The sequence below is a fragment of the Salmo salar genome, chromosome 07 (genome assembly GCF_965601325.2).
Source record: "Salmo salar chromosome 07, fSalSal1, whole genome shotgun sequence".
NCBI lineage: Eukaryota > Metazoa > Chordata > Actinopteri > Salmoniformes > Salmonidae > Salmo > Salmo salar.
In genome coordinates this window covers 39316126-39341122 of record NC_138297.1, presented here as the reverse complement: position 1 = coordinate 39341122, position 24997 = coordinate 39316126, and the positions used below count along the sequence as shown (strand labels likewise).

Genomic DNA, 24997 nt, shown 5'->3' with positions numbered 1-24997 from the left:
TATCAAAAGTGTGGTGCTCAATAATAGTCAGGGTGTTGAGCGGAATGAATAATGAATGTCTAAATGCTGGGCCACAGTGGAGAACATCCCCCCTATTAGACTGGATTGTCTGTCTGAGCCTAATGGCAGCTACTAGCTTTATTACTATAGTCATACACACACAGACAGGCACACAGGAATGCACACACACACACACACACACACACACACACACACACACACACACACACACACACACACACACACACACACACAAATGTAGACATGGTACATTACCTTAACAGTGAAATATTTCTCCCAATAAAGTACTGTACTGTATGGAATGTCTATACGACAAAGCAATGGGCATAATACACACACACCACAGTGATGTAAGCGGAGAGGGGAGTCCAGCCATGTATTGTGTCAGCTTGATAATAGCACTCAAATGGTCAATTTTCACCAGATGAATGACAGGGCCTTGAGTCACAATTGGGAGAAAAATGAGGATGCGAGTCGCATTGAAATCATGCGCGCTACCCTGTGTCACCTTCACCACTGACAGCCACAGTATATTTGTTTTTTCTTCTATTTTCTTCCGTTATTCTTTCCCCTTTCTTTTTTCCGAAGCATTGCTCATCAGAGAGACAGAAATGTGTTTATTTCAGGAGTCAACTGTTAAGAGCCCACCTTTGTGATTGGCACAAAGCCTGGTGATGCTCTATATTGGCTTTAAAAGCATCACGTTTTACAACCTCAGCAGCTCTACTCTTCCGTACATTGTGTACAATATTGTCTACATTGTGCTTGGTAATGCATTTTTCCTTTCCTTTACTTCAGCAATTGCTTAAAAAACCATTACCAATAATATAGGCTACTAATAAAATAATTGGTAGACATCAGTAGATTTTTCTTCTAGACAAGGATTTATTTCCAGTAACTGGTCTGAAAAACTTCCTGACCCTCAATGGTTGGACCGTTCATGTGTTGGGCCATAATCCGGTGCACCCTGGTTCAGTCTAATTGAACTCCCCCATTGGTGTCCTTATGGGGAGGCCGCTCATAGGTATTGGAACTCAGCCGCTCGCTCACCCACTATTTTCACAGGTACCAAACATTTGACAGAGATAAGGAGCTCCAAGGACTAACTGCAAATAAACACATTTGATGGAAATACAATTTAAGTCTACCACGTGAGTTTAATGAATGTTCATGTGCACTTTAAACATCACCATTCCAGATAGGAATTGGTCAATTAAATGCAACAATGTTGCAATAAACGGTAATGAAATGAAATTGTGAAATGCTCGCGATTATTGTAAGATTATATGCAATAAAGACTTAACAGAAATTAAGTTTAACTTCGGGGATTAACATGAACGAACATTTCTAATTTGGAAACAAAGCTCTATGAAATGGCAGGAGTTTGGAGAGCGCAATAGTAGTGAGGCATGTCTAGATTTATACATTTATTTATCAAATGTTTTTGGTAAATAAACAGCTTCTAGTACTGAGAAGACGGTAGTGAGTTGTGCGCTGCCTTTCCATACCTGTCAGCACTTTCCTTGCTCCCAGATGTGAATTTTTCCCTGCTCCTTGGTTGCAGCTGAAGCATGTGGTGGCGCTATCTCTATGTGAACGGCCAGGCGATAGAGATTTGTTATCACGGTACACTAACACACACACCAGAGGGGAGATGGCGAGACGGGCATACTTTAGTTCCCAGGGAATTCACCTCACACACACAGGGCCCAGAAATTACAACAAGGTTATCGCATAGTCATGTGATGCTATTTATGTGCTCTGCTGCATCTTCCCTTAAACCGCTTTAGAAGTCAATGGGATATTGAAGGACTTTGTTATGTATCGCACAGCTACGTAGACCTATGTGAGACTTGCACCGTTGGATTTACATTGAATTCCATGGCATTTATGATTTCAAGTTAATTTATCTACAAACCCCACCTTTCCATTTGAGTCATTGCGATGTAAATACATAATCAGTGAAAAGTAGGCTTATAATGGAAGATAAACACACAATCCAACCTAAGGTACTTGGAGAGAAGTTGCTTGGATATACCGAATGATTAATAAGGCCCTAAAACTAAACCTGGTCTTATTTTTTTGTAGGGTCTGTGTTCTTCATGCCTCTGGGTGGGTTACGTTCCTCCAGGCATGCGTCCCAAATGGCATCCTATTCCTTATGTAGTGCACTACTTTTGAAAAGAGCCCAATGGGATCAGGTCAAAATTAGTGCACTATATAGGGAATAGAGTGCCATTTGGGACATAGTCCTCCTCCTGCTTTATAATCATCTCCCATACTCATAAATGTCATAGCTGATACTGCTACTAAACTGAGCTAATGCATATGTATAACTAAATATTCATGAGCAAATGTCTGGCCAAACTGCTTTTCAGCCATAACATTGAAATGTAAGAGGTGGTTTGATTTTTATGTTATTGTGTTTGTTGATGGTGCTTTTGCAGTTGGGAGCTTTTGCGGTGTGGTGTCTAGTTCAGCAAATCAAACATAGGGATGTTTTTTGAGGGTAGAATAAAATAGAACAGAATATCTAGGGCCCAGAAGAAGATGTGTAGATTCAGCCCCCCTTGTGGGTCTTTCCAGGATAGTGGGGTGGGGTTGCTAGTCAGATGCCCATCAGGGTGACATGTCAGTGGGGTGACTGAGTGACTGACAGCCCCTAGTGGCAAACCACCACCACCACCATCACACACACACACACACTGTCTCCAGGGGCGAACCAGATGGGGGCATCCCTAATTACTTGAGGCTCTTCAGGCTCAACCCAGAAACATGCCCCATTTCTGTCCCGTAGAAACAGTAGTTTAGCTGGGTTACAGATGTAGGATCTTAATTTGAACACCCTTTTGTTCCTGAGAATTTTCCTGTACGGCAAGAAATGCAAACTTCTAGAATATTTTCAATTTCCACTTTGAAATTTCAGACTTGATTTGCCGTAACGAAAAATGTATCAACCCCTACAAAAATGTCCATTCATTATAATCCACATAATAATGAACTTTTCCTGTTGCTGCAGGATTATTTTCCTGGTCTAGCAAACTGTCTCAAATTACTACATCTGTAGTAAAGGACTGTACTGTGTGCAGGTGTTTGTTCCAGCCCAGCTTTATGTAATACACCTGATTCCATCAATACACTAATCATGTCTTCAAATTGTCATGGTCGGTCTAGTTCATGGTCTTCAGTTTAGGCCATATTTAATTGAATCAGGTGTGTGTGTGTTGTCATTGGGTTTCAATAGAAGTTCTCTCACACTGTTTCATTATTTCCTTCAATGACTGTAGTTGCCACCTGGTGACAACACAATATCTCTCCCTATTTCTGTGTCTGAATAATATGACTCTCTATGTTACCTCACATTTCCCCAGCTAGCCATCAATCTCTCAGAATAATTACTATACTATATCTATAAAATCCCAGTCAATAGAAAATAAAAATCCGCCTCTCTTGTATTTGAATTATGCCATTTCTGAGCCTAGATAGGATATTGCAGACAGTGCTGAGACAAAAATTCTCATTTAGTGACACACAGAGGGAGTTCGGTGCTGTTGAATTGAAGTCATTGAATCAATCCTCTCCGACGTCGACATGAGCTGTGTTCCATGCTCTTAGTGTGTGTTGTTCATTGTCATACAGTCAGTTGTCAGACCCGTCATTGGGATGATTAGGAGAAAGGCTTTGTGGAGTGAAGCTCATCGTTATTCTGGGAGAAGAGAATGGCAGGCAGGGAGTGGGAGGATTAGCTGGCTGAGTGGTGAACTGACTACCTGGAGGTTAGAATAGAGCTGTCGTTGTAACGATGTAAATGAACAAAACAAGAAACACGAACAGTGCACCAACATGACACAGAAACAATGACGACTGGGGAAGAAATCAAATGGGGTGACATATAAAAGGCAGGTAATCAAGGATGTGATGGAGTCCAGGTGAGTGTGATAATGCGCGTAACGATGGTGACAGGTGTGCGCCATAACAAGCAGCCTGGTGATCTAGAGGCCAGAGAGGGAGCACACGTGACAGTCGTTAACTGGGGTAACCAGCAACAAGTATTATAGACATGGGATGGGACTGTTTTATTGGTGTTGATGCAAGTAGATAATTGGGCAAATAGTTTATGAGGGTTTGTGTTTGTGTACTTGTTTGGAAAGATATCTAATATTGCCCCTGGTATGTTAGAGTTTGTGAGTAAGAGAGGGAAAGAGAGAAAGAGACCAATGGAGAAAGAGAGAGAGAGATACCTACCAACCAACTGTCTGACAGAGAGGTACAGCAAAAAAATTGAGAAATGCAAAGAGAAAGCGATGGAAGGAGAATGTGAGCGTTCTTTATCATACAGCTGAGCCACAGTGAGAGGCCAGCTGAATGTGAGAGTGAGATTAAAAGAAGTCTGGTTTGGAGTCTGCATTCAATCACTGCAGTCCCTGAGTCCTCCTGATGAATGCTGATCAACCCTCCATGAAAGAAGTCATGGACTTGCGCTACTCCCACACACAACCACACACACATGCACATGCACGATCGGGCGCACTCGGACACACACTCCAACTACAAACACATCCCAACTAGGCCTGAGTATAGGCTTTTGCTGCCACATATAAATTGCATACCTAAGTGTGGCATCTTTATCCTTCCCACTGGCCCCGAGGGCTGAGACATGGTGTTTAGTTTCAGATGGAGGTTTAACCTGTGAAAACTCAGTGATGTTTTAAGGGACTATTTTCATACAGAGCTGATATATTCAATTATGTGTATACACCCTGTGGATTTAGTGTATAATAGGAGCAGAGATTTGCATTGTGATAAACAGCGTGTGTTTTAATTTGCGTGAACTATGCCTTCAAGCATATAGCTTATACTGCAGAAGGTCGTCTTACTCAATACCTCTAAATAGCTGCGTTTAGACAGACAGCCCAATTCTGATATTTATTCCATTTGTTGGTCTTTTGACCAATCACATCAGATCTTTTCACATCAGGTATTTTTCAGAGCTGATCTGATTGGTCTAAATTAGTATTAAAAAAAAAGATCGGAATTGGGCTGCCTGTGTAAATGTAGCCAATGTTACTCAGACTGCAGGTCTACCAGTGTATGCGTCTGTCTGTCTGTCTGTCTGTCTGTCTGTCTGTCTGTCTGTCTGTCTGTCTGTCTGTCTGTCTGTCTGTCTGTCTGTCTGTCTGTCTGTCTGTCTGTCTGTCTGTCTGTCTGTCAGTTGGTAGAGCATGGCGCTTGCAACGCATGGATTGTGGGTTTGATGTCCACTGGGGCCACCCATATGGAAAATGTATGCACGCATGACTGTAAGTTGCATAAAAGTTTCAGCTAAATGGCATATATTATATTACTGTTTGTGCGCACACATTGCAGTATTTTCAAGAGAGAGAAAATAAAATCACCTGGCTGGTCCAATAGCTGCTTCCCGCTCCAAACAACCACACAAGTCTCCAAAATAGATTTGAACGCACTTTTCCTTTTTATAACGACAAAGCTTGTAATGAGAGTTGTCTCAAGAACTTTTCTGACTTCTGGTAGCATTGACAGACAGCTAATATTTCTCCTCTTTGCCCAGCACTTTAGCGGCCCAAGCTGCCACTCCCTGATATCTGTTTTCCAACAGCATGCAAAGTCTATGGCTGTATTTTGTCAGCCCCATACTGTATACAGCTGATGTACTGTTTCATGCTGGGGGCAGTAAGTGTAGTGTGTGTGTTTGTGTGCCTGCCTGCCTGCCTGCCTGTGTTTGCTCATGCGTTCATGCCGATATATATGTGTCTGTGTGTGTGTACATAACATGTGCATTTGTGTGTCAGGATGAGACCCATGGGCGGTGTGCCGTTCTCCTACCTAGAGGTGTGCTGTGTAGAGAAGCTGTGCTGACTCTGTGCTGGCTCTTACAGACCCTTATTAAGCCAGGCCCGATGGCAGGGAGCATCATCAAGGTTTCACTAATTTACAGTTTGTATCCAAATTAGATTTCAGACAACTCAGCTTGTTGTTGGCTCTGTATCTATGTCTCTCTGTGAACAGCTGTACACTACTGTAGTTTATTAAAACAGTCAGACCTCTGTGTGTGTGTGTGTGTGTGTGTGTGTGTGTGTGTGTGTGTGTGTGAGAGAGTGAGTGAGAGAGTGAGTGAGAGAGTGAGTGAGTGAGTGGGAGAGAGAGAGAACATGGCTGCATCTGACTGTGTGTTGCTGTGTGCTTTGTTGGTGTTTTGCAGAGGGATTTTGGCAGGAATGTGTGAGCATAGATATTTGCCTCCCTCCGCTCTCTGGCTGAGTGATGATGAGGTGATGGAGTCGAACATTATTCACATCAGGGGCAAAAATTCAGAATTTGAAAAAAAAAAAAAAAAATGTCGGATATCCCCACTCTGGCTGGATTCCAAAACACATCACTTTGCAAGCCAGCATAATGTGACATGAAGGCCTGATGTGGCCTGTAAACTGTGAGTTTCAGGCAACTGTATTAAGGTAAAACTAGGTCCTCGAAATAAGGCATAATGAAATAAGAGTTATATTGTGTTAAATAATGTAAGTTTAATGATAACATATTCGCTTAGGACCTCACTTGGTGAAGGCCACAGGCCTGAAAATGGATGAATGCAATAACCATTTCTCTGTCACTAACAAATGCGGTCATCAGTGGTACCTCTACAATTCACTCAAAGATAAGGCACTCTGGGAAATAAGCAAACCAGGCTTTACACTAAGCAGTGTGTTAATTTAACAATAAAAAGTGTGAACCTGTATAAACACTGGACCAGTGTTAAATTTAACACTCCCAGTGTTGATTTAAAACTGGAGAATTTGCTGTGTATCTTTGCCATGATTTTTGTGATTTAAATTATTTTTTTTCTGTGATTTTATTGAGTAGAGAGTTGGAGAATAGAAGTGAGTACACGTGACCCAGCAGTGTATTGTATGGATAGTTTTATCTATTGATTTTTCAGTGTAACATTTCTAGTGTTGATTCAGGGGTTAACCTTTTCACGTGTGAGTTCCAAATATCTCTAATGGTCACCCCAGTGTGAGTTTTTTTTATGCACGTGATGTCCGAATGCACTCACTGTACCAAAATGTAATTGTTATGCAACAGGACAGTTCATTTCCCTCAAACCAAGGCACGCTGCCTGCTAATTATCTATAGGCTATGTTTCAACTTGTCAATTTCAATTTCAGTTTGAATTGAGGTGTGTTCAGCCTCCTCATTAATTCACATAGAAGTTTCCCATTTCAATGTTGCGGACATGGATGAGCTGGATAAACTTTGCTCTTCGACGAGAGCCAAAGCACTTCCCCAGTGTTTCCCCAGATCAAGTATGCAGACATCTCCAGTCAGAACAGAACTTGCACAAACGTTTTCCCCCTGGCACATATTCCAGCCTGCTCCTGCATTGCCTACATTATTGTTTTCCTTACTTATAATAATTTGGACGTGTGTGCGTTCCTATCAAGTAGGTGGCTTATTAAGTTCTCATTATAGTTTCAGTGTAACGTGTTGTCGTTTCTACTGTAGCACACTATGTGTATGTATGGAGCATAATGTATTTACTGTTTTATTCACGTTTTCAATTACTTAGATTGTAATGTATACATATGATGTGTTTAAAATACTTTTTAGAAGTTTGTACTGATTATAATGAGCTAATGCTAAGCTAAATGCCAGCTATGTGTGTCACCATGTTTGTTGACATCATACAATGCATTCTGGTTGTCATTTAAATGTCTGTCAGACCAAAGATGTTATAACAAAACAAGGTGAAGGGATGGTTCCCTTGACTGGCCTAGATTGTAATTACTCAGTGATGCCAGCTCATACCCCGCTTTCCAGGGTTTTTATTTGAATTAGCTTATAAACTTCTCATATGTTTTCCCCCATTATTGATAAATCCCCCTTCATAGTAATATTCCCTGCATCATATCCCACCATGATACCTTCCCCCATTTCTACCCCCCATGGACTTGAAATCCCCCACAAATTAAATGAAACCCCCCACAAACCACTCTGAAATATTCTCAACCAAATCTGGCAACTCTGATTAGCTATTGCGCTACGGTTATGCTAGGCAGTAAGCTTGTATTTGGGGTGAAGATCTGTGAGGTGATAACATTTTATTTACTTTGTGATTTGTCAAAGACTGTAAACGATTTGTCAAGTCATGTGCTCTGGATCGTATATACACTGTAACAAGTACATCAAAGATTTGTAATATGCTGAAAAGTGGCCAAACTACATTCATTTTGGGGGGGAAATGGGCACAGCCATCTTTGACTTTGACTTTGTTTATTTGCATTTTATAGTAAATGGCATTCTGGGATTAGGGAGTTTTCGCATAAACAAACATGGTTGTCATCATAAAGAATTTAGCTGCGATTATCTTAGCTGACACACATCTCTTTTCTAAACAATATTACATTTCTCCCTTGTGCTCATCAAAGATGAGGTGCATTGTAAACAGGTCTAGCCTCTCTGGGCTAGGCGGGACGAATTCGTCCCACCTACGCAACAGCCAGTGTAATCCAGTGGCGCGATTTTCAAATACCTTAGAAATGCTATTACTTCAATTTCACAAACATATGACTATTTTACAGCATTTTAAAGACAAGACTCTCGTTAATCTAACCACACTGTCCGATTTCAAAAAGGCTTTACAACGAAAGCAAAACATTAGATTATGTCAGCAGAGTACCCAGCCATAAATAATCAGACACCCATTTTTCAAGCTAGCATATAATGTCACAAAAACCCAGAAGACAGCTAAATGCAGCACTAACCTTTGATGATCTTCATCAGATGACACACCTAGGACATTATGTTATACAATACATGCATGTTTTGTTCAATCAAGTTCATATTTATATCAAAAACCAGCTTTTTACATTAGCATGTGACGTTCAGAACTAGCATACCCCCCGCAAACATCCGGTGAATTTACTAAATTACTCACGATAAACGTTCACAAAAACATAATTATTTTAAGAATTATAGATACAGAACTCCTCTATGCACTCGATATGTCCGATTTTAAAATAGCTTTTCGGTGAAAGCACATTTTACAATATTCTGAGTAGATAGCTCGCCATCACGGGCTAGCTATTTTGACACCCACCAAGTTTGGCACTCACCAAACTCAGATTTACTATAAGAAAAATTGGATTACCTTTGCTGTTCTTCATCAGAATGCACTCCCAGGACTTCTACTTCAATAACAAATGTTGGTTTGGTTCAAAATAATCCATAGTTATGTTCAAATATCCTCTGTTTTGTTCGTGCGTTCAAGACACTATCCGAAGGGTAACGAAGGGTGACGCGCCGGCGCATATCATGACAAAAAATGTCTAAATATTCCATTACCGTACTTCGAAGCATGTCAAACGCTGTTTAAAATCAATTTTTATGCGATTTTTCTCATAAAAAAACGATAATATTCCGACCGGGAAACCCTGTTTTCGTTCAAAGACTAAAAATCTAAAATAGACTCTTCTCGTGCACGCGCGCAAACGTCTCATTGTTCTCTGATCGACCACTTACCAAATGCGATACTGTATTTCAGCCATGGCCTGCAAAGTCATCATTCAACGTTCTGCCGCCTTCTGAGAGCCTATGGGAGCTGTAGGAAGTGTCACGTTACAGCAGAGATCCTCAGTTTTCAATAAAGAGAGTGTAGAAGGCCAAGAAATGGTCAAAGAGGGCACTTCCTGTAAGGAATCTTCTCAGGTTTTTGCCTGCCATATGAGTTCTGTTATACTCACAGACACCATTCAAACAGTTCTAGAAACTTGAGGGTGTTTTCTATCCAAATCAAACAATGATATGCATATTCTAGTTTCTGGGCAGTAGTAATAACCAGATTAAATCGGGTACGTTTTTTATCCGGCCGTGCAAATACTGCCCCCTACCCTAGAGAGGTTAACAAAAGAATTCCTTTCCCAATACTGCAGGGCAGGAAAGACCCTTAAGGTGTCAAAACCGGCACAACTCCCCCTCTCCTCTCCTGTGGGGGGGGGGGGGGGTCTGGCTATCTGTCATACATTTGCCAAGCTGATCTGGCACCTTTGATCCTCACCCAGGAGAGTCATGACAACACACACGCACACCCACTCACATACAATCATCATATACACTCTTGCTACTCTTTATCAAATATCGTGATGCCTAGTCACCTTACCATGTACATACTGTATCTACCTCGATCACTCCAGTATCCCTGCACATTGTAGAAATGGTACTAGAACAGTCTGGCCCTATGTATAGTATGCTTACATACATTCTCGTGTTCTTCTTATTTTTATTTCTCGTGTATTTTTGTTCTACCTTTTGCCATTTTTATTATTGATTACTGCATTGTTGGGTTTAGAGCTTGCAAGAAAGGCATTTCCTTGTACGTGTGCATGTGACGTTAAAACTTTTAAATTCTGCCTAGAACCCTTCATAGAGAGTTTTAGGTAGAATGTTTTACAGTGTGTTCTATGAAGTACCCTACATAGAGGGTTCAAAGGTTTCCACCTAGAATCAAAAATGGTTCCCTTATGGGGAAAACTGAAAAACTATATATGGGTCTACTTAATACCTTTTTTCTAAGAGTGTACTGTATTCACACACCATCACCATGCTTATGTTTGGAGATACATCAATCAAATTCTATTTATTGCCTGCATTTACCACAAAGTGCAACCTGTGCCTAAACTCCCTAAATAATTGAAATCGTGTCCAAGGCAACAGAGGTAAGTAAAACAACTATCTCCATGGTTATAATGAAACATAAAAAGCAATATGACTTGCAGTGCATACTGTCTAACTAACAAGGCTAAGACTAGATGGTGATGCACAACTTTAATTACAGTTCTTACCACACATCCCTGAAGGACATTATGTATATCGGCATAATGTAGTTGAATGCGTGTGTGATGGATTTCTCATTACAGATATTGCCAAGACTTTGTAGAAATTACTTATCTTTGGCTATACTGCATGAATGTGTTATGAATGTGTTCTGTTCTTCCCTGTCTTATTGGCCATTGACTGGGTCAGGGTGAGGAGGGTGCAGAGTAGTGCTGCTAGCCCTCTGTGATCTCTCCTCTCTGGCTATATAGAGCCTGTACTTGCAGAAGCTGAGTCCTCTTCCCATACAGTAGAGATTGATAGTGAACGAAAGTCACTGGAGTGGCCTTATCTGCTCTGTAACACACTGTTATTTTTTTGCTGAGGGGCTCAGAGTAGAGGCTTTTTTATAGGCATTGTAATTTTGGAGGGAAAATACTGTACTCCAGTGCATCGTTATCTAGTTTGAACTCTACTACAGTACCGCCTCGAGGGGCTACATGCAACACAAGATGCCAAGAATTTAAGTGGTAATTAGTAAAATAATGTTTTTCATTCTCTTCGCTTCTGTTTTTTTTCCCCAAGTCGAATCTGGAGTTGTAATTTACATTTGAATTGAATAGAATGGAAACTGGAAATACTGAAATGGGAATGTAAAATTACAGAATACATACAGAGTGAGTGAGTCCTCTACATGACTTCCAGCAGTTTTTGAAACTATGTAATTTTCTGTTTATTTATGACCTTGTTTACATTTTCCTGGCCGATAAATAAACACATGAACCACTCAACTTATAAATAGCAAAGCATTGATTAGTCAGATTCACACTTAAAGATGCTCACAGTGAATTTTTTTTGAAGTGCAGAAAAAAGTCAAGAGCATTTCTTCCTCACAAAAAACTGACGAGCAGACTTCTGAGACCGTAGGGGCCCAAAGGCGTTGACACGAATGTAAAATCAATCACGCATTCCGGCCTTGTGTACTCGCTGCTGCGCCGGATGTTTGTCAAATGATACGTTACAAAAGAACAATCCTAATGTGTTTCTGGGATCGCTCAAAGAAATTACAAAGCAAAGGAACGTGAATAATCTTGCTGTGTATTAAGTTGTATGCCTGGCCAAGTTAATCCATCTTAACTGTGGATGGAGGTTTCATTTCCCTGAAGGGCCGGACATATACATTTTAATCAGCTATCTCGCGTGCCCGGATGACAACAGGACAGAAAAATCATACATCAATCGGGCTAACATTAGTTTTGTTCAAGCCATTTTAACAATGTGTCTCAGTATATGCGACTAGTGGTGTCCATCCATTCTTGGGTGGATTATTTAGTCTCATAGAGAAGATTTTGTAACGGACACCCTTCTTTTAATTCAAAGCCCTGAGATGGATGCAACACAAAATATATTCTTCACACCGACTGCAGTGCTCAGCTCTTAATAATTAGGTGTAACTACCCATCACCAGCACACAAAGGAATCTGTTTGGACTGTAGATTACCAATCATTAACAGTAAAACAGTGCAGTAAGACTGGAAAGGTACTCTGCCTAGCTAAAAGCAGCTGGAGATATTCATAAAAGTCACTCTTGCTCTTTGTGCCTCTATGACACAATGTTCTCCAGCTCCAAAGTGATCCACATGTTGTATATAATGAGACCATGGTGGGCACAGAAATGTTCTCAGCTTCAGTGAATAAATAAATAATTATTTCACAGGGGGCTCTGACAGAGGGAGAGGCAGTGAGTGCCTCCTTTGTAGAAGAGTGTAAAAATAAAAAATAACTCTGCTGCTGTGCCTGATGCAACGCACACATGCCAAGTCATTATCCTGCATCACCCGGAGAGTCAGGGAGGAGGAGGAAGAAGAGGAAGAGGAGGAGGGGTAGGAGGAGGGAGGGCATTAAGTGTAACACGTGATGAAGCACAGAGGAAGATAAGGGAGAGAGGAAAGGAGGAGATGAATCCTCTTGAGGATACCCTAGGATAGGGGGCGCCACAGCGCATTTTGAAAAAAAATCGTTCCCATTTTCAACGGCCTACTAATCAAACTCAGAAGCTAGGGCATGCATATACTTATTATATATGGATAGAAAACACCCTAAAGTTTCTAAAACTGTTTGAATGGTGTCTGTGAGTATAACAGAACTCAAATGGCAGTCAAAACCCCGAGACCGATTGAAACAGGAAGTGGAATTCAGAATTGTGGACTCGACTTCTCATCTTTCCCTATAAATCACACCGTTAACCATGGTTCAGTGAGCACTTCCTATTGCTTCCACTAGATGTCGCCAGTCTTTTCACAGTGGTTTGAGCCTTATACAGTCGAAACTCAGTGAATGATACTCTTTGGAAATTGGTCACAGGGAATGGGCCATCACCATTATGACGCCGGCGGCCATGTCTACCCCCACCTTTGGAATGGGTTTGAAAGACAATTAAATCATCCCCCTCGAATCTTATTGGCTCTCTTGGTGTTACAGGCCCTGAAGATTAATGTTTTACAACGTTTGACATGTTTGAACGAACCTACAGGCGGGAGAATCATTTTATCCGAAACTTCAGCCCTGCGCACATCGGAGAATTTGGAGAGAGCCCAAGGACGCGCTACCAACAGCAGGCTAATGGAACGTGAAGTATGGACTTTTTCGACCGAAAATACATCTGTTGTGGACCTGGGATGCTTTCTGATGAAGACAACTAAAGGTAGGCGATTATTGACAATATTATACAAGATGAGATGTGACATGCGATTGTGCCAAGATGGCGCCGAGCTCTGTATATTAGCTCATTTTCCGAGTATCGCATCTCCTTTTATCGCAAAGTGTGATTACCCAGTAAAGTTAATTTAAAATCTGGTATGACAGGTGTTCTCAAGAGATATTCATCTATAAATGTTAGATTGACAATATAAATTAAAAAAATCGTTATCGGATAGTAATTTAGGGAAATGTAGCATTGTTTACCGGGACGCATTTGAGGGGAAATTATTTAGTCAACGTTACGCGCCGATGTAAAATGCTGTTTTTATATATAAATATGACCTTTATTGAACAAAAGAATGCATGCATTGTATAACATGATGTCCTAGGGGTGCCATCTGATGAAGTTTGTAAAAGGTTAGTGCTGCATTTAGCTGTTTTTTGATTATATGTGATGCAAGTGGTTGGTCGGAAAATGGCTATGAAGCTGCTTTTTACGATGGACTCATCTAACATAATCTAATGATTTGCTTTTCCTGTAAAACCTTTTTGAAATCGGACGACGTGGGTCGATTCAGGAGAGGTGTATCTATAAAAAAAAAATATATATATAAATTTTTTTTTTTTTTTATTATGATTTTTTTTAATGCTAATTGGCGATATGATTTTTCGATGGATTTTGATCCCGCTGACGGGATCAGACGCTGGAGAGGATAAAGGGAAAGTCTGAGTTGAGGAGGAGGTGAGGGAGTGAAGTGAAAGGCATTGAAGAGCAAAGTAAAATAAATGAGAAGAACGATGAAGGGAGGAGGAGGAAGTTAAGTGAAATGTGATGAAGAGCATAGGAAGTCAAGGGAGAAGGGGGGAGGAAATAGGAGAAGGGAGTTAAGAGAAACCCGGAATGAAGAGCAGAGCAGAGGAAAAAAAGGGAGAGAGGGAGAAGATGGGGGAAGAAAGAGGAGGAAGTTAAGTGAAACGTCTGATGAAGAACAGAGGAAGACAAGGGTCAGAGGGAGAATAAAGAGACAGAGAGGAGGAGGAAGTTAAGTGAAACACATGATGAAGAGCAGAGGAAGACAAGTGAGAGAGGCAGAAGAAAGAAGAGGAGGAGAAGGGGGAGGATGAAGGGAAATCGTGAGCTCTCACATTGTTCTTTAGTCATAGGCCTCTGCTGGGAAGGACACAGTCAGAGATTAAAACCCCTTCATCGTGCATTATGACATGGTGCAAAGGCAGCCGACATCACAACCCCATCAAAAGCCATCACAATGCACACAAGACATCACAAGTTATCGCAAGGCATTACAGCCCTGTGTTCTACAAAGAGAGAACTACATTTGTACCTCTTGGCTCTTTTAAGGTGGGAACTGCAAGTGTACAGTTACACTGTTAGAAATTTTTGTAATATTCAACAGTATGATACTGTATGAACCGAATACAGTAGATTACTGTAGAATGCACAGTAAAATACCGTACATTAGTTTTACAGCCCACTAAGACCTTTCTGTAATTTTAACAGTAAAATACTGTGGAATGCACAGTAAAATACCGTAAAGGTGTTTTACAGTATTAATTATGTTGCAATTTGGGAAAATGTTTTGGGTGGAGACAGAGTCTCTGGCTCATTAACATAATTTAAGGCAAGCCTTGTAAGAGGCAATATTTGTTGCAACCATGAGTGAGAATGTATTTTAGGAAGTCTAAAAACTTTGTCCTGAAACACTACAGTATTTTACTGGCCAATTGATGACAGTAATTTACTGTAATTCAAAATACAGTACCATACTGCATTTTTGAACTGCCAAAAACCTTTTGAGCACTATTGGGTGCATGGTATTGTTGTCTCCCACTCAATTACATGTTTTCAGGTGTGTTTTGTAAGAGGCTATATTTTTCACACCTGTTAGTGAGAGTGCTGTACCATTTTAAATGATATGTGGTAGTGGTTCTCCAGCAATCACATTCATATAAGGAACAGATCAGTGGCAGCAAGTTGCAAACCGTTATTGGTAGAGTGGTTATGTCCTTTGATCTGTTTTGCCCTGTAGTCACTGTCAATTTAGAAGCCTTTGCTAAGGCCTAAAGTGCAAGTGGTATAAACGCCAAATATCAGTTTGTTTGCTGTAATATATAGGCCTAATTAAATATTCTCTATTAGCAATTGCTAATAGTGGCAATTGCCACTCAACAATAAAGAACTATATTGCTGTTTTTCTATATATTTACTGCAGTAAACTGAATATAATGGCGCATTGTGGAGAAATATTGTGGGAGGAGAAATAATCACTGTCTCATTAACATATTTTAAGGTGTGCCTTGTAAGCGGATATATTTGTTGCACCCGTTAGTGAGAGTTCTGTACCAAATTAAGTGATACACCACATGGCAAGAACTATGTGGATATTTGCTTGTTGAACATCTCATTCCAAAATTATTTGCATTAATATGGCTTTGTTCCCTGTATTGGTATCAGGTGTTTGATGGGACTATGGTGTGATAAAAGTTTCTGCTAAATTAACTAAATATAAATTAACAATGGGAAAGTATTATTCCAATGAAATCTACCCTTAAAACAAGGCCAATAATAATAACCAGTGTTCTTTGCATTTCGTTTTGGCATGTTCATTTTCACATATACATACATTTAAATGTTGGTCATTTAGCAGACAGACTTATGAAGAGTGACTTACAGTCAGTGCATTCAACTAAGAAAGATAAACAACAAAGTATCACAGTCATAGAAAGTTAAACGTTTCTGTAATATTTACTGAGAATGTTGTTGCTTTTCGGGATGCTACATGTAAATGAATTTCTGTATTTAAAAATACAAAATGTTAATGTATTTTACTGAAATAGATTTCAAAATACAACTGTTTTGTAGTTTATTTTTGATATATTGATCTTTATGGTATTTTGTAATTGTATTTTGTAATTGGGTTTTGTAATATTTGCCCATCCCTGACTATCTGTTTAGCCCCAGCATGGCTTCCTTCTTTCTACACTGTGCACAGATCCATGGATAAGTTGATTGGCTACTTCAAACATAGGGTTATGTAAACTACCTAGTTTCCTCTTTTTAACATGCTGTAACACAGTATGGGTTTGTTTAGCTCTCTACCTTGACAGATGCATAGGCAAAAGCATACGCAAGTGAGCCATATTATGTACAAAGTGTTCATGCTGGTATATATGTATATTTTATTGTTCATCCTGAAGATTTGGAAGTGAAAAACACATACACTGTACATCCTAGTGTGCACTAAAGTAGTGTACACACAGACACACACACACGCACACACAAACACTATCTGCATTTAAAGTTATAGGCAAACCCTATTGGCACACCGGTTCACTGAAAATTGGTCTCCACAGCATTCTAGCATCCTGGTCTTGATGGATCACTATTACCCTGAGAATGACCCGTTAGTTGAGTTAATTATGTTTCTGTGGTGACTAAGGGCCAGATTAAATCACACCTCTGACCCTGTTGCCAATCACAGTTATCCCTTCCTGGCACTGTTAACCCTCGCCGGATGACACATGGGGATCCCAACACAGATCAGGGTTAATGGGTGAGCAGTAAAGGGAGAGATTCACACAGGAGTGTGTATATATACACTACCATTCAAAGGTTTGGGGTCACTTAGAAATGTCCTTGTTTTTTTAAATAAAAGCAATTTTTTTGTCCATTAAAATAACATCAAATTTATCAGAAATTCAGTGTAGACATTGTTAATGTTGTAAATTACTATTGTAGATGGAAACAGCTGATTATTAATGGAATATCTACATAGGTGTACTGAGGACCATTATCAGCAACCATCACTCCTGTGTTTTAATGGCACGTTGTGTTAGCCTTTTAAAATCATAAACTTGGATTTGCTAAGTGATCATTAGAAAACCCTTTTGCAAGTATGTTAGCACAGCTGGAAACTGTTGTTCTGATTAAAGAAGCAATAAAACTGGCCTTCTTTAGACTAGTTGAGTGTCTGGAGCATCAGCATTTGTGGGTTCGAGTACAGGCTAAAAATGTCTAGAAACAAAGACTTTCTTCGGAAACTCGTCAGTCTATTCTTGTTCTGAGAAGTGAAGGCTATTCCATGCGAGAAATTGCCAAGAAACTGAATATCTCGTACAATGCTGTTTACTACTCCCTTCACAGAACAGCGCAAACTGGCTCTAACCAGAATAGAAAGAGGAGTGGGAGTTTTCATCTGGCAGCTTCATTAAATAGTACCCGCCAAACACCAATCTCAATGTCAACAGTGAAGAGGCGACTCCGGGATGCTGGCCTTCTAGGTCGCTGGAACAGACAGGACTGGCAAAAAGTGCTCTTCACTGACGAGTTGTGGTTTTGTCTCACCAGGGGTGATGGTTGGATTCGTGTTTATCGTCGAAGGAATGAATGTTACACCGAGGCCTCTGGAGCAAGATCGAGGTGGAGGGTCCGTCATGGTCTGGGGCGGTGTGTCACAGCATCATCAGACTGAGCTTGTTGTCATTGCAGGCAATCTCAATGCTGTGCTTTACAGGGAAGACATCCTACCCTTCCTGCAGGCTCATCCTGACATGACCCTCCAGCATGACAATGCCACCAGCCATACTGCTCGTTCTGTGTGTGATTTCCTGCAAGACAGGAATGTCAGCGTTCTGCTATGGCCAGCGAAAAGCCCGGATCTCAATCCCATTCAACATGTCTGGGACCGGTTGGATCGGAGGGTGAGGGCTAGTACCATTCATCCAGAAATGTCCGTGACCTTGCAGGTGCCTTGATGGAAGAGTGGGGTAACATTTCACAGCAAGAACTGGAAAATCTGGTGCAGTCCATGAGGATGTGATGCACTGCAGTACTTAATGCAGCTGGTGGCCACACCAGATACTGACTGTTACTTTTGATTTTGACCCCCCCCCCCCCTTTGTTCAGGGACACATTATTCCATTTCTGTTAGTCACATGTCTGTGGAACTTGCTCAGTTTATGTCTCAGTTGTTGAACCTTGTTATGCTCATTCAAATATTTACACGTTAAGTTTGCTGAAAATAAATGCAGTTGACAGTGAGAGGACATTTCTTTTTTTTCTGAGTATAGAGATATACACACACACACACACACACACAGTGGCAAGAAAAAGTATGTGAACCCTTTGGAATTACCTATATTTCTGCATAAATTGGTAATACAATTTGATCTGATCTTCATCTAAGTTACAACAATAGACAAACACAGTCTGCTTAAACTAATAACACAAACAATTATACGTTTTCATGTCTTTATTGAACACACTGTGTAAACATTCACAGGGTAGGGTGGGAAAAGTATGTGAACCCTTGCATTTAATAACTGGTTGACCATCCTTTGGCAGCAATAATCTCAACCAAACGTTTTCTGTAGTTACGGATAAGACCTGCACAACGGTCAGGAGGAATTTTGGACCATTCATCTTCAGTTCAGCAATATTCTTAGGATGTCTGGTGTGAAATCGAGTTGAGGGCGGGTTGAGGTCAGGACTCTGTCTGGGCCACCCCGGAAGTCATATTTTCTTCTGTTGAAGCCATTCTGTTGTTTTACTTCTGTGTTTTGGGTCGTTATCCTGTTGCATCACCCAACTTTTGTTGAGATTCACTTGGCGGACAGATAGCCTTACATTCACCTGAAAAATGTCTTGATAAACTTGGGAATTAATTTTTCTGTTGATGATAGCAAGCTGTCCAGGCCCTAAGGCAGCAAAGCAGCCCCCAGCCATGATGCTCCATACTTTACAGTTGGGATGAGGTTTTGATGTTGGTGTGCTGTGCCTTTTTCTTGTCCACACATAGTGTTGTGTGTTCCTTCCAAACAACTCAACTTTAGTTTAATCTGTCCATAGAATATTTAGCCAGTAGCTCTATGCAACATCCAGATGCTCTTTTGCGAGCTTCAGACATGCAGCAATCGTTTTTTTAGGACAGCAGTGGCTTCTTCCGTGGTGTCCTCCCATTGAACACCATTCTTGTTTAGTGTTTTACAGTTCGTAGACTCGTCAACAGAGATGTTAGCAAGTTACAGAGATTTCTGTAAGTCTTTAGCTGACACTCTAGGATTCTTCTTAACCTCATTGAGCATTCTGCGCTGTGCTCTTGCAGTCATCTTTGCAGGACGGCCACTCCTAGGGAGAGTAGCAACAGTGCTGAACCTTCTCCATTTATACACAATTTGTCTTACCGTGAACTGATGAACATCAAGGCTTTTAGAGATACTTTTGTAACCCTTTACACCTTTATGCAAGTCAACAATTCTTAATCTTCTGCGATCTCTTTTTTTCGAGGCATGGTTCATATCAGGCAATGCTTCTTGTGAATAGCAAATTCAAATTTTGAGAATGTTTTTTTATTGGCAGGGCAGCTCTAACCAATATCTCCAATCTCGTCTCATTGATTGGACTCCACGTTAGCTGACTCCTGACTCAAATTAGCTTTTGGAAAATTCATTAGCCTAGAAATTCACATACCTTTTCCAACCTACACTGTGAATGTTTTATTCAATATAGTAAAGACAAATACAATAATTTGTGTGTTATTAGTTTAAGCACACTGTGTTTGTCTATTATTGTGACTAAGATGAAGATCAGATCAAATTTTATGACATATTTATGCAGAAATCCAATTCATTCCAAAGGGTTCACATACTTTTTCTTGCCACTGTATATGTACATATATACATTTGTGTGTGTGTGCATGTGTGGTTGATGGGTGAGCAGCAAGAGGTTGATTAAAGGTCAGAGGTCACCTGATTAAATAACTCAGAAAGTGAGGGGGACGCTGTGCTGTGATTGGAGGGTTCATCAGTATTCATATATTTAATTCATGGCTAATGAATGCAACATGTCCATGGAGGTAGGGTGATAAAACATGTACAATTAATGAGAAATTAATAAATACCATAAGGTAGTCTGGTGCTTTCCAGTGGGGGTCTAATAAGTATTAGAATAAAAAACATTCCTCCAAAATGCCCTCTTAAGTGATTGTCTAGGCTCCTTTATTAGCTTTTTCTCAACATTGGGTGCGTCTCAATACTCAAAATGTGTGTCCTCTCCTAGTCTGCTTTTTTACATCTGCACTGAGCAGGTTCATGCTTTGCCTCATAGAACAATACTGCACACACTTCTGCGATGTTTATGTGCTTACACTCTTAGAAAAAAAGGGTTCCAAAATTATTCTTTGCAGAGGGATAGGGTTCTACCAAGAATCGTTTTCATCTGAATAATTATTTTTGGAAGACGAGGCCCAGCAAACATGTCCACATTAGTACAATGTGGGCCCAATACAGATTAACCTCTCTAGGGTAGGTGGCACCAAATCGTCCCACCTACGTAACAGCCAGTGTAATCCCGTGGCGCGTTATTCAAAAACCTCAAAAATGCAAAAACTTCAATTTTTCAAACATATGACTATTTTACACCATTTTAAAAACAAGACTCTCGTTAATCTAACCACACTGTCCGATTTCAAAAAGGCTTTACAACGAAAGCAAAACATTAGATTATGTCAGCGGAGTACCCAGCCAGAAATAATCAGACACCCATTTTTCAAGCTAGCATATAATGTCACATAAACCCAAACCACAGCTAAATGCAGCACTAACCTTTGATGATCTTCATCAGATGACAACCCTAGGACATTATGTTATACAATACATGCATGTTTTGTTCAATCAAGTTCATATTTATATCAAAAACCAGCTTTTTACATTAGCATGTGACTAGCATTCCCACCGAACACTGCCGGTGAATTTACTAAATTACTCACGATAAACGTTCACAAAAAGCATAACAATTATTTTAAGAATTATAGATACAGAACTCCTCTATGTACTCGATATGTCCGATTTTAAAATAGCTTTTCGGTGAAAGCACATTTTGCAATATTCTCAGTAGATAGCCCGGCATCACAGGGCTAGCTATTTAGACACCCAGCAAGTTTAGCACTCACCAAACTCCGATTTACTATAAGAAAAATGTTATTACCTTTGCTGTCTTCGTCAGAATGCACTCCCAGGACTTCTACTTCAATAACAAATGTTGGTTTGGTTCAAAACAATCCATAGTTATATCCAAACAGCGGCGGTTTGTTCGTGCATTCAAGACACTATCCGAAAGGGTAAATAAGGGTGACGAGCATGGCGCAATTCGTGACAAAAAAATTCTAAATATTCCATTACCGTACTTCGAAGCATGTCAACCGCTGTTTAAAATCAATTTTTATGCCATTTTTCTCATAAAAAAGCGATAATATTCTGACCGGGAATCTGCGTTTAGGTAAACAGACGAAAGAAAATAAAGCACGGGGTCGACTCGTGCACGCGCCTAAGCCCATAGTACTCTGATCGGCCACTTGCCAAAGGCGATAATGTGTTTCAGCCGGAGGCTGCCTCGATATCGTTCAGCTTTTTCCCGGGCTCTGAGAGCCTATGGGAGCCGTAGGAAGTGTCACGTTAGAGCAAAGATCCTCAGTCTTCAATAAAAAGAGCCAAGATGAAACACAACTTGTCAGACAGGCCACTTCCTGCATGGAATCTTCTCAGGTTTTGGCCCGCCATTTGAGTTATGTTATACTCACATACACCATTCAAACAGGTTTAGAAACTTTAGGGTGTTTTCTATCCAAAGCCAATAATTACATGCATATTCTAGTTACTGGGCAGGAGTAGTAACCAGATTAAATCGGGTACGTTTTTTATCCGGCCGTGTCAATACTGCCCCCTAGCCCTAACAGGTTAAAATATTGTCCCCACGTAGGCAGCCCACATTGGGCAGATGCACCTTTGCTCATCGGCTCCACATGGGCCCAGTGTGGGCAGCCCATATCTGGTTAGGGCAGCTTTCACTTTGCCGAAATAAACCCATCTTTTCAATGGCAAACATGCCCACATTGGCACGATGTGGACCCAATGCGGGTTAAAACATTGGACCCATGTAGGCTGCCAACATTGGGCCAATATGCCTTTGCTCATCGGCCCAACATTGGCCTCAATGCAGGTGGCCCAAGGGCAGCCATCACTTCGCCTGAAGTAAGTCTGGGTTTTTTTTCTTGTGAATTTTGCTATTTCGCTGTTTGCCTCATGACTCCTGCATGCTTTGTTGACTATCAACTTTCTTGTTTACCCTACCGTGGGACAGACTGTTAGTGCCCACACTCGGGACTCTGACTCCCTATTGGGTAAACTGACTTTTGGCCCCCCATCCTATTCTAACTACCTCTCACCAGCTTTGTGTTCATGTTACCTGATGAAATTGCTGTATAATATGATTTCAGGATGAACAGTAACAGACAAAACAAATACAGTGGAAGATCAACAAATAGGCTTGTTACTATAAAGAAAAAAAACAGTTCAGGTGTATCCTGTCTCCTATTTAGGTCTGGCCAAAGCACCGCATCACAAGCGATGTTCTCACTGGCTAAACAGCGGGGGAAGTAATGTCTGGAGTGGCGTATCCAGCCCTGGCATGCCCCCTCGTCTATGTCACCACAGGCCTCCTCCATCGCCTGGAGAATGGGTATGTGTTGGCGGGGTTGGCGATCATATACCTTCCAACGCCACACTAAAAATAACTATTCTATTGGGTTAAGAAATGGAGAATATGGTGGCAGGTTGAGCGTCAACTTGCGGATGGTCAATTAACCAATTGCGGACCAGAGCAGCCCGATGGAAACTTACGTTGTCCCAGATGACAACAAACCTAGACTGCTTTGGCCATTGGAAATGAGGACATTATGCAGGATGTCAAGGAAGGTGATAATGTGGGCAGTATTGTAAGGACCAAGAGTGGCATGATGAAAGACACTATTCTGACTAATGGCTGCACACAATGTGATGTTGCCACCACGCTGTCCAGGGACATTGATGCGGTGTCCCATGAGGTTTCTTCCCCTGCGTTTTGTTTTGACTAAGTTGTTGCCGACCTCATCAACGTAGACGAAATCATGGTTCTCTGCAGCAGCGTCTAGTTCCATAACTCTGAAACAGACAAGACATTGTATGACAGTATGAATAGACAGCAGTCAATATGTAGCACAATACACCTGGAATACAGTACCAATAACAGGATCGTATAGCTTACTTGTACATATTCATAGCGCTATTGTTTCACTGTCAGATGGTACTCTGTAGAGCTTCATACGAATCTGGTGGCATTCCAGACCGCTAAGTGCGGATAAACTCACCCTATTTATGTTATGGAATACTGTGTTGTCAGTGATGTGGTGTTGCAGTTGTCGTAAACTTATGCGGTTGTTTGAAATGACCGTAATCATTATGTGTTGTTCCTACTCTGCTGTGAACAGCTGGTTTCTTCCTCCATTGAAGCGTTGTCTAGCAATTCTGCAAAATCATGTGAATGGTTAGGGTGCAAGATTTCGTTCAGTATGAAATGAAATGTTAATGTAGTGCTGTAAGTGCAGTAGCATGGTATAGAGGGTAGCTTTACTTACCTGTTCTCATTTCGAAATGTCCAGATGACACTTGCTGCAGTGTAGCAGCTCAAGTTAGGCTGGACCGTCTGCCCAGCCTCCCTGAAACTCAAACCATGGTTGACCACATGGTCAACCAAAGTGGACCGGATCGCATCTGTGATTGTTCTCCTTCCTCCTCTTCCTTGTCTCACTCCTCATCCCCATCTTACTTGCACTCCTCTTCCTCTAACTCTCTCTCCAAAATTGGCCTCTATTGTTATCCAAACCAAGAAAGCCAGCCTGAAGCCAATTTATAGTGCTCAAGTAAAGTAATTAGATATAAGTGTTTTCACACGTGAGCACTGAGTGGAGGTAATTGGCAAATGAGTGTGGCATTTTGAATGGTAGTGTTTTCCAAACGAAACACAGGACCTGTTAGTTTTGAATGATAAGTCTAATGTAGAGAACTTTGTTTAGTGTTTTGCAAAAAGTGTGTTTTACAATTGCAAACTAAGTGTAAAGCAGATAATGGCTTGCAATTTTGCAGACTTGGTCTGAAGTTTAGGTACATGAGTTAATGGTTTCACTGAGTGTGCCTCAAGTACCACTTTTAGTGTGTAAGCAATTGTTAAAAACTGTAAAGACCACTTCATTAAGTCAGGATTCCTATTTGACTCAGCCATGCCTCCTTGCCCGTCAAACATTTCCTAATCTCCCACCCCTTTTAATACGACTAGCCCCGATGCGCCTCCCTCTTTTCCACCTACCCCACTACAAAGTTTCTCCCTGCAGACAAAGGAGCTCCTTAAACTTGTCCCCAAAAAAACATCTGGGTCAGATGGTTTAGACCCTTTCTTCTTTAAGGAAGTATGCGTGGCACAGACATTCTCTTCGCCTAGCCAGGTTCTGCTTGGAGCACACCAAACCGAGTATGCGGGTGCATTTAGGGTTTAACTAGCCCCTCAAAGAAAGGCCTTATGATATATTGTATGTAATGTATTGTCATAAAGAGTTAAATGTTGTTA

General features: G+C 40.8%; 1 protein-coding gene across 2 annotated transcripts in view; it reads left to right on the top strand.

Annotated features, from left to right (window-relative positions):
* The window catches only part of LOC106609108 (chemokine-like protein TAFA-5), a 159607-nt gene that overhangs the window by 24290 nt on the left and 110320 nt on the right, over window positions 1-24997 (top strand). The gene's annotated exons all lie outside the window — the stretch shown is intronic.